Source organism: Vitis riparia, chromosome 6, assembly GCF_004353265.1.
Source record: "Vitis riparia cultivar Riparia Gloire de Montpellier isolate 1030 chromosome 6, EGFV_Vit.rip_1.0, whole genome shotgun sequence".
Taxonomy (NCBI): Eukaryota; Viridiplantae; Streptophyta; class Magnoliopsida; order Vitales; family Vitaceae; genus Vitis; species Vitis riparia.
This window is the reverse complement of record NC_048436.1, coordinates 9,822,297-9,836,327: the sequence shown is the minus strand read 5'-3', so window position 1 is coordinate 9,836,327 and position 14,031 is coordinate 9,822,297. Positions and strand designations below refer to the sequence as shown.

Here is a 14,031-nt window from a genome sequence, read left to right as displayed (position 1 = left end):
TAGAACTTACCTAATATGACAATTATTTTTCATCTATATATGCATGAACTTCAAATTACGATAAACATAATGCATTTGATTCATTAATGAGTATACTAATTATTAAATCATTTTTAAACAAAAATATAAATCCAATAAATTTCAAGAAATAGTGAACCAGAATTGGTCTAGAATTACTATTTTTCTTTTTTAGTCTTGTCCCACTGGCAAATGGATCTCAGATCATTGATTCAAATAATTTAAAAATTAAAAATCGACTCGATTAATATTAGAAATCTCTTAATGAAAAATAATTTGTCCATGATAAAAATTTCATATAGTGATTGGGAAATGACATGAAATTTTAACATATTTTTGTCAAGCATAATTATAATACTTATTTCATACCATCATGTTACCTCATAGAATTTGCTCAATAATAGCCCATCTAATGCAATCATTTACTTGTACCAAGATAACGTTTTTATAACCGAAAATGTTATAGTACATTTGACACATAAATTTATCAATTTCTCAAATATAAAATTATATAAAAAAATTATTATGATCATAATTAAAAAAATTTTAAATAAATTAACTAAAGTAAAATTTTACATATTTTAAAATTATAAAATTTAACAATATTTTATAATTAAAAAATGAATATCAATTTCTCAAATATAAAATTATAAAAAAAAATGATTATGATCATAATTAAAAATTTTAAAAATAAATTAAATAATGTAAAATTTTATATATTTTAAAATTAAAAAATTTAACAATATTTTATAATTAAAAAATGAAATAAAATTTTGAACAAGGTGTAGACCCAAAAATTGGTCCTTACTCCTTAGTCCCCATTTTATTTTCATTTTTTGGGCCTATTTTCTTTGAGTTTGGGCCATTTCATTTCGTGTCCCACTAGCTCAATTGGTGGAAACCGGGACTAGCCCACCGAATTGAACCAACTAGGGTTTTAGAGGAGAGCATATAGGCTCATGTTCTCTTCGGGTTAAGTCAGTTATTAAGTAACTTTTTAAGTTATTAAATTGGTTTACTGTTTTTGTAAATTGATGTTAATTATGGTTGAAACTTCTCTTAAATTAATTATGAAGTCAATGATCATTAAATCAAAATTTTCTTCTTTTTTTTAGGTAAATTTTATAATAATTTTTTTTTTTTACCAATTAGTTATAAATTTAATAAATATTAAATCAAATTTCTTTGTTCATATAGTGTGACTTACATTTTTCACATGCGTCTTTACTCAAACGGTGAGACTTGTTTTATTTATGAAATTTTGATTTTTTTTTAAAAAAAAAAGATATAGAACTTAACTTTATCTATTAAAAAAATATTTATATTTATTTATTAAAAAAAAAAAAAGCGAAATTCAGCTTGTAAAAAAAAAAAAAAAAGTATTCAAAAGGGAGTTTGGTTTATTAGAATTATTATTATTATTATTATTATCCTTTACCGTGTAACCCCAATTCTAGTAGCTCTCTAGAGCTTCCCCACGAAACTTGGAAATGCCAAAAACATCTCAACCTCTCACAAAAAACAATAAATAAATAATACCAAGAGTTTTAGAGAGAAAAATCCAGAAAGTCCAAAAAAATCAACATGGTGTCAAAACACTCGTCCAAACACCAAGAAAAATCCAAATAAGAGGCAAAATAAATAATCAAAGCCCAATAAAAATATAAGAAAAACCGAATGCAATTCAATTGAAATGATAATTCTAAAACAACATACTAAGCCCAAATCTCAAATCATAAATCAAATCCAATTTACAAAAGGGGCCCAACTCAATATTTTGAAAATATTAAAAACTATTTAATATTATATATATAAAATAAAATTTAGGAATGCTAACATGCGTAAGTGTGCATGTTCAGTGTTCCTTTGTAAACTTACAATACAACAAAAATTGGATCTGACATTCATCCTCCATAGGAGAAATGAAGAAAGGGCCAAAAGCATAATATATAAATGCTATATTAGGATTCAAATCCAGATTTATAGTACATTATGAATGGGTAGCGATTGAATAAATTATAAGTGTCATGCTATCGCAAACTTGCCACTCAATTCTTAATCTTAATCTCTGGTACACATCTCAGGGATGCTGAATACCATTCACAGCTCCAGTTGAAATGGATATTGCTTGAAGCATGAGCACCCTCTACTACTCTGTTTAAATAGCATCCTTGCATGTCAAAAACAAACAAATGCAGCAACCACATTCTAGGAAAAGGTACATAGAAAGGAAAATGAACTCAGAAAGTTTTAATTGGATGAGTATCGCCCTTCCAATGGGATTCTAGGTCTGCTTGGTGGGTTTAGTCGTTAGACCAAACCCAAAGGGAAATAGAGGGTCATAGTGTGGATCACCAACATTCATGGGGAGCTGCTCCACTGTCTTGAACCAAGTTCGTGCCAGCTTTCCAGTGAATCCATAGTCACCAACAGCACATCTGCAACACCTTGGCCTTCAGTTCCCGGAAGCCAAGCAGCTACAAGTGCATCTATTTTTGCTAGATAGGCTGGATCACAACAGGGCGTCCAGAAACGATAACAACGACACATTTGACAGCTGCGCAGACATTGGAGATGGTGCTTGCACCAGGTTCAGCTATTGTCAGACTCATGCTATCACCAGCAGTTTCTGCATAAGGAGGCTCACCCACAACAACAATTGCATATGAGAATTTGTTTGACTTGACGATTCTAAGTCAGGGTTCTCATTGTAGACAATTTGAGTGCCAGATTCAACGGTAATTCTTCACCGCAGTTAGGATTGTGGTTCTGTTAATTAAACAGAATTCCATCAGAAAAACCTTTCAGAAAAAATAATAATAATGCTCTCACAAAATGGATAAAATGCCCCTCAATAGTCCTTTCAGATATGGTGAGAAAACAAACTTTTTGATCTTCCACTTTCTAGTCATAAGGTTCACAGCTTGTTATTAGATGACCACCTCAATATGAAATCCACTGATTATGCATATAATTATGAGACAATTGAAGAGAATAAAATTTCGGGTTTATCTGAGCTATGCTATACGAGCACCCTGTTCTGCTGAAAATTTCAAGCCTTGCCAAAGTTTAGGCAAAAGCGCATCTTCATCTAGCCTATAAGAAACCACTATGAAGCATATTGACAGAGCAATGAATGAAATTCCTGAATTTTATACATCAAAATGCAATTTTGAGAAGTTAGAAACCTATGTTAAAGTGGGATTTTAAATTATACCTGATGTTAGGTCATTGCCTCCGAGACCCTGCCATTCAATTGTCCAGCTCCACATTGATAACCCAAGTTGTCAGCATGACTTCCTGCACAAGTATCTTTGGTGCTTTCTTAGGAAGGGAAGTAATGGATTCTTGGCAGATTTACCATTCTTCAGCAGCACAAGTGACTTCCTCACAGCTTCCCTTGCCAACTCTCTATGCTCCTGTTGAGCCACATTATTGATCAACATAGGAATTTGTCACCATCCAGGAAAAATGTATTAATGGGGTTGAAATAGCAGACCTGGCTCCCAAGTTGGTTGACCAGGCTGAGATCAGCCATTGGGTTCTCAAATAATCCCATGACAAATTTGACTCTCAGGATCCTCTTCACTGCATCATCAATCCTGGCCATGGGATGATGCCATTCTTCACCTGGAAGGTTAGATCATCAAGGAATTCTGTGAAGTTGTATGGAACCATGACCTGCAAGATATCCAGAACAAGTACAAATTCACTATACCTTTGTCAGTTTAAGCAACATTAAATTGTACACTAATATTTCAGGGTTTTATTTATCTACATCACAATGAATTTTGACTGACCATGTCTATTCCAGCACCAACTCCAGCTTCGACAGAATAAGAATAATTAGCATGGGGTGGAGATGTAATCCTGTCAATACCCTGCCAATCCGATATGACAAAACCCTGAAATACATCCACCAAAACACATTATGCCTAGCAATTCTAGTCCTTCATTACAATTAACAACTTGAGACACTTGTTGAATAATTTCTTAAATGATTTCCTTTACCCTGAACCGTAGTTTATTCTTGAGGAATCCGGTGATAAGATCATGGTTAGCATGCATCTTCTTTCCATTCCAGCTTGAGTAGGAAACCATAATGTAGCAACACCTTTGCTGATGGAGTTACGATATGCAGGCATGTGGATGTTGAGCAATCCATTAAAATCAATTATAGTGTTATTCTCATTGATGCCCTTGGTAGTACCACCATCCCCCACATAGTGCTTGGCACAAGCTGCAACCTTTGTCCTGAGCCAATTTAAAAAATTAATGAGGAAATCATTCTTCTCCCTAGTATGCAACAGGACCTTTAACTATGTCAGTTCACAGAATTTCAATAAAATTTCCATAGGATTATTAAACAACAATCTTAATTTCAGATGTGCTTCTTGACATGCACAAGCCATAAGAGATTCACCAACCAAGTAAACCTTTCTTAACATGAGACTTTACAGCAGTTGCAGAGGCTCTAATCAATCCTTCTACAGAATCAAATAAGGGAATGATTATGCAAACCAGAAAACATTTTCCAAGTAATGTCTACAGCTACAGCAAGGACAAACAAATCCATCAGATACCTATAGCAAACCCCTTGCATACCCATTAGAAAAGTTCTGAGAGAAATTAGCACCTAAAATCTATGATGAACGAAATCCAAAGAAATGCAAACCACTGTTCAAGCAGAAAATGGCTTCTAATGCTTTTAGGCACAACCAGCAGTCAACCTACCAAGTAAAGAATATGAAGCTTTACATGGAGAAGCCTTTTGGCATTTTTCTTCCTGTTTCAGTATGCAGTATGCTTAATATTTACAGGATCACATGGCACACCACTAAGGTACATGGATAAGGCCAGTTGAGCAAATTTACAGGAAGCAGTTATCTTTAAATCATGTAAAACTGAACCATACCCAGAGTATGTCAAAAAGCTACAAACTGCAGACCAGGTAGCATCAGGTCCATCCTTTTGCTATCATATATTAAAAGTTATGACTTATTGACTGATCATCTCAAAAGTCCATATGCATTTGTACAGAACTTATATGAAAATGCATAGAGATCTGACGAGCTCAAATTAATTTATTTAAATGGTGATGTGACTAGCAATGTGACCTCGCTAAAAAAAAAAAGAAATTTTAAGACAAAACAATAATAATAATAATAATAATAATAATTTGAATAAAGGGACACAATAAAGGAGATTTTCTGAAAGATTCACACCAAGAATATCAGTGGTTAATAATTCACTTAGTGGAAATAAAGAGGTTTAAAGAAAGGATATATATATATATATATATATATCCTTGCTAATTTCTTACTTTCCACCAACAAAGGGAACACCCTTCTTAGAACCAGCAGGTAAATCTCCTTGCAAACAGGTATGATCTCGGTCATTGCTTGAACAATTTTATGATCTTCACTATAGCTTTCATAACACCGACCCCATCTTGGATCCCTGCAAACCTGCGTCACAGATTTCACAGACAAATAACAAATTAGAACCCAAACAAGCTAAAAAAACTAGGATTTATAACTACTGACTCTGTTATCATGTGGTTACCGCAATACATGGAGCAAAAAGCATAGGGAATTCCTGTAGCTCTAACTTCAAGAGCAGTTGCAGCTCCAATCTTCTTCACAAGCTCAGGATCCCTGAGATTTAAAACAATAATAATAATAACAAAATAAAAACAATATTAGGTTAAGCATAAGCCAATCATGCAACAATAGGTTTGACTGCAAGAACCTGAGCACTCACATTAATTCAATCAAATATTCAATTCCATAAAAATATAAATTGACAGTGCCATGTGATTCAAAGATTTACAAATCAACTATAAACAAGGGTACTCAAGTCCAAATTTCAAGTCTCAGCTTTTTCATGCATTCCTTATCCATTCTTTCAGATACTGAAAATTTTGTATGAGAATTCATGAAAACTTGTGGACCTTTCAAAACATCAAAAGGAGTTTCACATAATGGCTCAAAGCTAAAAGGAAATATCAGCAACCTAAGACAAGTCATACACATTAAGGGCTATACTGTTTCAACTTTCATCTGCTGATTTACTACCATTTGAGGCACTGAGCAAACAGATTCCCCTTCAAATCTATACGTTAGAAAAGCTTGGATTTGTTAATTCCTTCGCTTACGCCCTTCATCTCTCAGCCAAGTCAATTTAGAAAATTGGTAGCTGCACATCTATTACAGATGGGAATTGGATATCTGGTCCATTTGAACCCAGAACCAGAGGTCCAATGCGCACAAATAAATTGAAAGTAACCTCAACTCTAAAGCCCCATTTTGATCAAAGAAACCCAAGCACATGTATACTTGTAGATGCACATCACTTACCTAGTAGCTCCAAGACCAACATTGTGAGGAAAAACTGTTGCGTTGTACACATTGTTGTGGCCATGAACTGCATCAATCCCATAAATCATGGGAATCCAAGACGGGTGGATAGAGAACCCTTCTGGAATTCATTCACAACACTCACCCATGTCTCAGGCGATGCTCTCTTGGCCGGGACACTCCCTCCACCACTCAAAATACTCCCTGCACATTGCATAGCATTCATTCACCACAAAAAAAAAAAAAAAAAAAACTCAAGAGTTCCGACTTAGACGTTGATCAATGATTTTGAATCTGTTTTACCAATGAAGTACTTCTTCATGATATCGGCAGATGCAGCTTCGCGCTCGATCTGCACCATTTGGCCAATCTTTTCTTGTAGAGTCATCCGGGCCATGAGGTCCTTGATTCTAACGCCCAATGGCTGTTTAGGGTCTTTGTACTTGATGTATTTTGCTTCTGTAACAGTTGCCCACAAGCATAACAGCATCAAACCCATCAAGGGCATGGAGAACTTCACCATTTTGAAGGCCTAATGGGTCTTCAATCTGAAGAGATGATAGAGTGAGAAGGTTGAAAAACTATTCAAAGTACTTGTTTCAAAGCTCCATTTAAGCTACAAAAATTGCAGAACTTGGCAAACATAAAAATACTAACAAGTGGAGGAGTAATGTATGTGCAAATGAGAGCAAGAAATGGAAGTACAGAAGATTTGCCTGAAAGGTTGTTGGGTTCGACAAAACAAAAGGTTCAAGTTCAAATTTCAAATAAAGATAAGAAATGAAAGCAGCTTTCAGCTGAAAGGCTGAACTCTCACCGCGGAAACGACACTCGATTTGGTGGAGATTCTCCTCCTCTCTCTTATCTCTCCTTTCCTTTTCTTTTTGTTCTTTTCTCTCTCTTCTCCCATTGAACTTTTGAGGCTAGAGTCGCGGCGAAAATGCCTACCAAAAATAACTTTTTCTAGCTACCAAAAACCCAAAAAAGTAAAAAATCTTTATAATGCCAAGTCTCTTCTCCAAAATAACTTTTTCTTATTTTGAAATCCCAAAGCTTTTTTAATAATTTATCCTCATTTTGATATTGCATTATATAAAATTCCATGCATACTTTGTGATTCTTTTCATCCATAAATTGAAATGCCTTCAATTACTCATTTCTAATTAAACTTCACTGTTTGGTCCAATTTAATATGATTCATTTTAAGTTAAATTATATTTAGGTTATTAACTTAAAATTAATGATTTAATTTTTATATTAAATATTAAGATTATTTGATAAAATTAATTTGAAACTTAAGTTATTAACTTAAAATTAATTATTTAATTTTTACATTAAGCATTAAGATTATTAGTTAAAATTAACTTAAAATTCATTTTAAATCATCAAATTAATATATTTATCTTAATAAATTTTTTATTTTAAAATATTTATAATTTATTTATAGGTATATACTTTTCTTGTAATAAATCATAATATGAAATATATATAAATAAAGATTATTAAAATATGATGGTTTTTATATTTTTAATAATTATTTAATTTGAATTTGAAAAAGAAATAATTAAAATTAATTTATTAATTAATTTTTATGTTTTAAAAATGTTTAAATAAGATATATATAAGTTTTACACGCAAGGGTCTTAAATTTTTATGAGGGAGCCCTCCAAGCCCCTCTAAAAATACAAATTTTGAGTTTGGCCATATATCATGTCGGTGAAAATCCTGAAAAATCAGGAAAAAAAAATTGGTGAAAAGGGGGCTAGGTGGATACTCTCCATCATGTGTCATGTCGGTCCTAACCGACACATGAAACTTCCCCGGGAAATTTTCATCCTTGGTTATGTCTGAAAAAATATGTCACTCATAATGCAAATCATTATAAAGTTAAAACAAAAACGACTTATCAAGAATAAGGAAAATTCTAGAGTACCTCCTTTCGTACCGTAATGAAAAGTTTTTAAGCCATCGGATGTCCAAGATTACATCTTGGCCATCCATTTTAAATTTGAAATAAAAATTCCACTTAACCGGTTAAGGGAAGAACCGGTTGTGGCCTTCCACCGTCTCCTTTAATTTCTTCCTCCATTCTCAACTATTTATTTTGGGTTTAAATAAAATAAATATAAGATAAATATTGAGATAAAAATAGAATTGGAAAAAAATAAAAATAAAATTGAAATAAAATTTGAAAATATATTTATTAACAAAAAAAATCATCATATATCATAATTACATTATTTTATCTTTAACAAATTATTAAACATTTAAACTCAACATAAAAATGAATATGGTAATATTTTAATATGAAATGAGTATTTTCATTAAAATTCAGTATTTTTTATAATCATATGTAAAGCTTAGGTAATTAGATCGTCATAATGTTTTCCGTACTCTTCAAATTTTACATTTTTTGAATTTAAGGTTTTCAAATTTAAATTACAATAAAATAAATTACTAAGACTCTTTTGAGTTACTAATGATAGTATTTTCGAAAATGAATTTGTAATTTCAAAAATTCTAAAACTAAAAATCAATATGAAAAATGTGATGAAAGTACCAAACATATATTTATCACATTTTTATTACCGTTCTCATATTTTTCGTTTCCTAAATTATTTATATTTTTAAAATTTCATATTTACTTTTTAACTTGCAAATGACAATAACATAGTTTAATAATATTATTTTGAGTTATTATTGAAAGAATTGTTACAAAAAATAAGAATTTAAAAATTTTTAAATTGGAAATGATGCAAATTATCCTAAAAAAATTAGAAAATTAAAACATTAAAAAATTAGAGTGGATACGAAAAATGTAAGAAAATGTATGAAGGTTATAAGGAATCCTTAGATTCTCTGTACCCTTCCTCATAAAATATTGTTTATTGATACTAATTAAGTTTAGAAATGATGAAAATTATTTTTAAAAAAATTAAAAATTTAAAACACTAAGTAATTATAGAGGGTACAAAGAATGTGAGCAATCCTTACATTCTTCATACCCTACCTCACATTCTCCGTACCCTAAAATTTAACAAATTTTTGAATTTTTTATTTTTTCGATTTTTTTCCACTTAAAAATACAAATAATATTGTTTATTGATACTAATGAAGCTTATAAATGATGAAAATTATTTTCAAAAAAATTAAAAAATTAAAATACTAAGTAATTGTAGAAGGTACGAATAATCTGAGGAATGGTACAAAGAATGTGAGGAATTCTTACATTCTTAGCACCCTTTGTCACATTCTCTTTACCCTCAAAAATTTTACAAAATTTTAAACTTTCAAAATTTTTTTCCACACGGAAATACAATAATATTATTTATCGATACTAATTAAGTTTAGAAATGATGAAAATTACCCTTAAAAGAAATTTTAAAAAATTAAAACTTTAAAAATTGGAGGTGGTACGAAGAATGTAGGGAATCCTCATGTTTCGTACCCTTTCTCACATTTTTTGTACCCTCAAAATTTTACAATTTTTTTATTTTTTTTCCACTTAAAAATAGAAATGATGGAAATTATCCTAAAAAAAATTTAAAAATTAAAACACTAAAAAATTAGGAGAGTGAAGAATGTGAGGAAGGGTACAAAGAATGTGAGGAAGGGTACGAAGAATGTGAGAAATCCTCATATTCTTCATACCATTCCTCACATTCTTCTTCCCCTTGAAATTTTACAATTTTTCATATTTTTTGAATTTTTTTCACTTGAAAATATAACAATATTTTTTTATTGATATTAAGTAAGCTTAGAAATGATGAAAATTATCCTAAAAAAATTTAAAATTTTAAAACACTAAATAATTGTAAAGGGTACGAAGAATGTAAGTAAATGTATAAAAAATGTGATGAATAGTATGAAGAATGTGAGGAATGGTACGAAGAATATGAGAAATCCTCACATTCTTCGTACCCTTCCTCACATTCTTCGTACTGTGAAAATTTGACAATTTTTCATATTTTTTTAATTTTTCTTTTACTTGGAAAATATAATAATATTATTTATTGATACTAATTAAGCTTAAAAATGATAGAAATTATCCTAAAAAAAATTAAAAATTGGAGAGAGTACAAAGAATGTGAGGAAGGGTATGAAGAGTGTGAGAATTTCTCACACTCTTCGTGCCTTCTTCACATTTTTCGTACCTTTGAAATTTTACAATTTTTCAAATTTTTTTTCCACTTGAAAATACAATAATATTGTTTATTGATATTAATTAAGCTCAGAAATGATGGAAATTATCCTAAAAAAATTAAAATTTTAAAACACTAAGTAATTATAAAAAGGTATGAAGAATGTGAATAAGGGTATAAAGAATGTGATGAAGGGTACGAAGAATGTGAGAAAGGCTAGGAAGAATATGACAAATCCTCACATTCTCCATACCATTCCTCACATTCTTCCTTGAAATTTGACAATTTTTCATATTTTTTTTGAATTTTTTTTCCACTTGGAAATATAATAATATTGTTTATTGATACTAATTAATAATTATCCTTAAAAAATTTAAAAATTAAAATACTAAAAAATTGGATATATGAATACTGAGATTATAAGGGTAGTTGGTAGGATTTTCTTTTTTAGATAGAGTTAGGTAGTTCATTAAATAACAAATTATATTTGATATTTAATAATAAATTATAAAATAAAAAAAAAGTTGTAATATTTAGATATGTATGAAATGCATGTGATTATTTCTCACCAACAGGTCATCTTTACCGGTTTAATAAGTTTTTGTAAATTTTTTAATGACATGCACTTTACACGTGTCATTTTATCAGTATGGTCAAATGTGGGTAGGTACCCATAATAAAGAGTGTGTACCAAAGAACAACCCTAATAATAACTTATTTAAAAAAAATAACTTATTAAGACCCACAAAAAAAAAAAAAAAAAAAAAAACTACTTATTAAGAATAGGTTATTAAGAGTATATTTGAGAATAGTTTTTAAAAATATTTCTCTAATATTTTTTACAACAAAAGTTTGTTTAGGAATTTAGAAAATTAGAACTTGCTTTTTATATTTTAAATATTTTTAAAAAATAAAATTTATTATAGTACTTTATTTTTAATTATTCTCCATATTTATCTTATTATTGTACAAAACAATCATCACAAAATAAATGAAAACAATAGAAAGCATATCATTTCCTATCTTTAAGAATAAAAGTATATTAGTTCTATTTTTAAGAATAAAAAATTAGAGTATGTTTGGTAATTGTTTTCAAAAATAGTTTTTTGTTTTCTAAAAAAAAAAAAAAAACTTTTTTGACAACAAAAAACTATTTTCTATTTTCTGTTTTCTACTCTTAAGATCATAAAACATGACATTTTTCACAAAACATATTTTAATTATTTTCTATTTTTTCACTTATTTTTTTAATATTATTTTTTAAAAATAATTATACAAATATGTAGAATAGTTAAAAATAAAACATTAAATATAAAAATTATTTTAAAACATTTTTAAAAATATTAAAAATATGTTTAAAATATTTCAAATTTTAAAATAAATTTTTATTTTACATAACATTAAATAATAGTTTTCAACAATTATTTTTGAAAATAGGTATCAAGCAAACTCTTATTTTCCATTTTTGGTTCTCAAATATTTATTTTTTTTAATCTTAAGAATAAATATTTAAAAAAAAAAAAACAATTAACAAATAGACATGAAAATTTTCTCATGGGGCCATAACAATTAATTTCCACACATCTTAGAAGGTCATTGCTCACAATAAGAATTAGTTTCCACACATCCTAAAGGTCATTGCTTACCAAGGATGAAAATATCGGTAATCACGGATATATCGATACTTCGATTTTATAGATATATCGGATATATCGGAGATATATCGGATATATCGGAGATATATCGGCGGATATTTTGGAAAAAAAATATCGATAAGCTTAAAATTGTTAAAAACTCATGAAAATGTAAGGAAAACCTCATAACAATATAATTAGAAGTATAATAGACATTTTAAAGTTATTTTATTGAAAATTTTGATATATGTATAACATGATTTATCATATTTGATAATAATATCGTATGCATCGATAAAAATATGAATTTTATAAGTGTACATTTATTATTAAATTACATATAATATTATGATATTTGATTATAACATGTCTAATTTTAAAATATATATTAATATTAAAATATGATCCATTTAATTTAATTGTATTAAACAATATAAAATAAATTATGATATATATATAATTTTTTAATATTTAATTAATTATTAATGATATTAAAAACATTATGAAGAAAATTATATAATTTTTATATTTTTGGTAATTAATTAAAAGAAAATTTTGCATTTAATTATAAAATAATTATAATTAATTTGCTCTTTAAAATATTCTTTTAACATTTTCTTTATATAATGACTTTAAGTATATATGTTTGGTGCACTTTATATTACAAGGGCGAGTTAGATCCCTTCGGAAGCAATTTCAAGCAAAATGGTGGGGGGGGGGGTACATTTGACTAGTATCTTGCTTACATATATTAAAAAGCTTGAAGCCATCTCCTAACCCATTTATGCCTTAAGCCAATTTTTATATGCCCAGACTTAATTTTTTGGACTATAATTAAGAACTTAACCATATAAGAGCTTTACATAAATAAAACTTAATTATAATATAATTCTTGTTAATAAAATTTAATATAAAGTTTAGACGTATCAAATATGACTTAGAAGTTTCCATATTAAAAAGCTTGAAGCCATCTCCTAACTCATTTATGCCTTAAGCCAATTTTTATATGCCCAGACTTAATTTTTTGGACTACAATTAAGAACTTAATCATACTTAAGCTTTACATAAAGAAAACTTAATTATAATATAATTCTTGTTAATAAAATTTAATATAAAGTTTAGACGTATCAAATATGACTTAGAACTTAAATTATTAAATATTTTATAATTGAAATTTAACCACAGTTAAACTACATACAAAACTATTTATATAACTCAATTTAAATTTGCTTGATATTAATAAGATTTATAAAATATTAAAGAATAAGTAAATTCACCTTTTATTATAAGAGAGTTGGTATTGATGGATAAACTACAAATTCAATTATCCCATATAAAAAGAAAAAAAGAAAAAAGAAAAAAATGGTATGATCTAACCTTTTGTGATTCATATGGTAGTTAATATAAAAAAAGATGACAACATCAATCTTCTCAATGTCCAATCATTTTAAAAAAAAAAATCAACAAAATAACAAAGTTTTACTTTCATTCATGACATGGTGATGAAGGAGAAATTTTGCACAAGAATATGGCTCTGTTTAGTAATTGTTTTTTAGAACAGAAATTATGATTGGTAAAGAAAATTTATTTTCTGTTTTAAAAGAAAAGAAAATAGAGTGCTTTTGAAGAACATGTTTTAATTATTTTTTATTGTTTTCACTTATTTTATGATAACTCTTATATAAAATAATTATACAAATATATAAAATGATTAAAAATAAAACACTAGATATAAAATTTATTTTTAAAACATATTTAAAATTATTAAAAACAATTTAAACCAATTTTTATTTTACAAACCATTAGAGAATAATTTTCAAAAATTATTCTTTAAAATTGTTTTTGATAACTATTTTAAAAAATTATCTAGGAGAAGAA

General features: G+C 28.3%; 1 pseudogene; it reads right to left on the bottom strand.

The window, feature by feature from the left end:
- Positions 1-2,302: 2,302 nt before the first annotated feature.
- LOC117915790 lies at positions 2,303-7,087 on the bottom strand (annotated as a pseudogene).
- Positions 7,088-14,031: the final 6,944 nt, after the last annotated feature.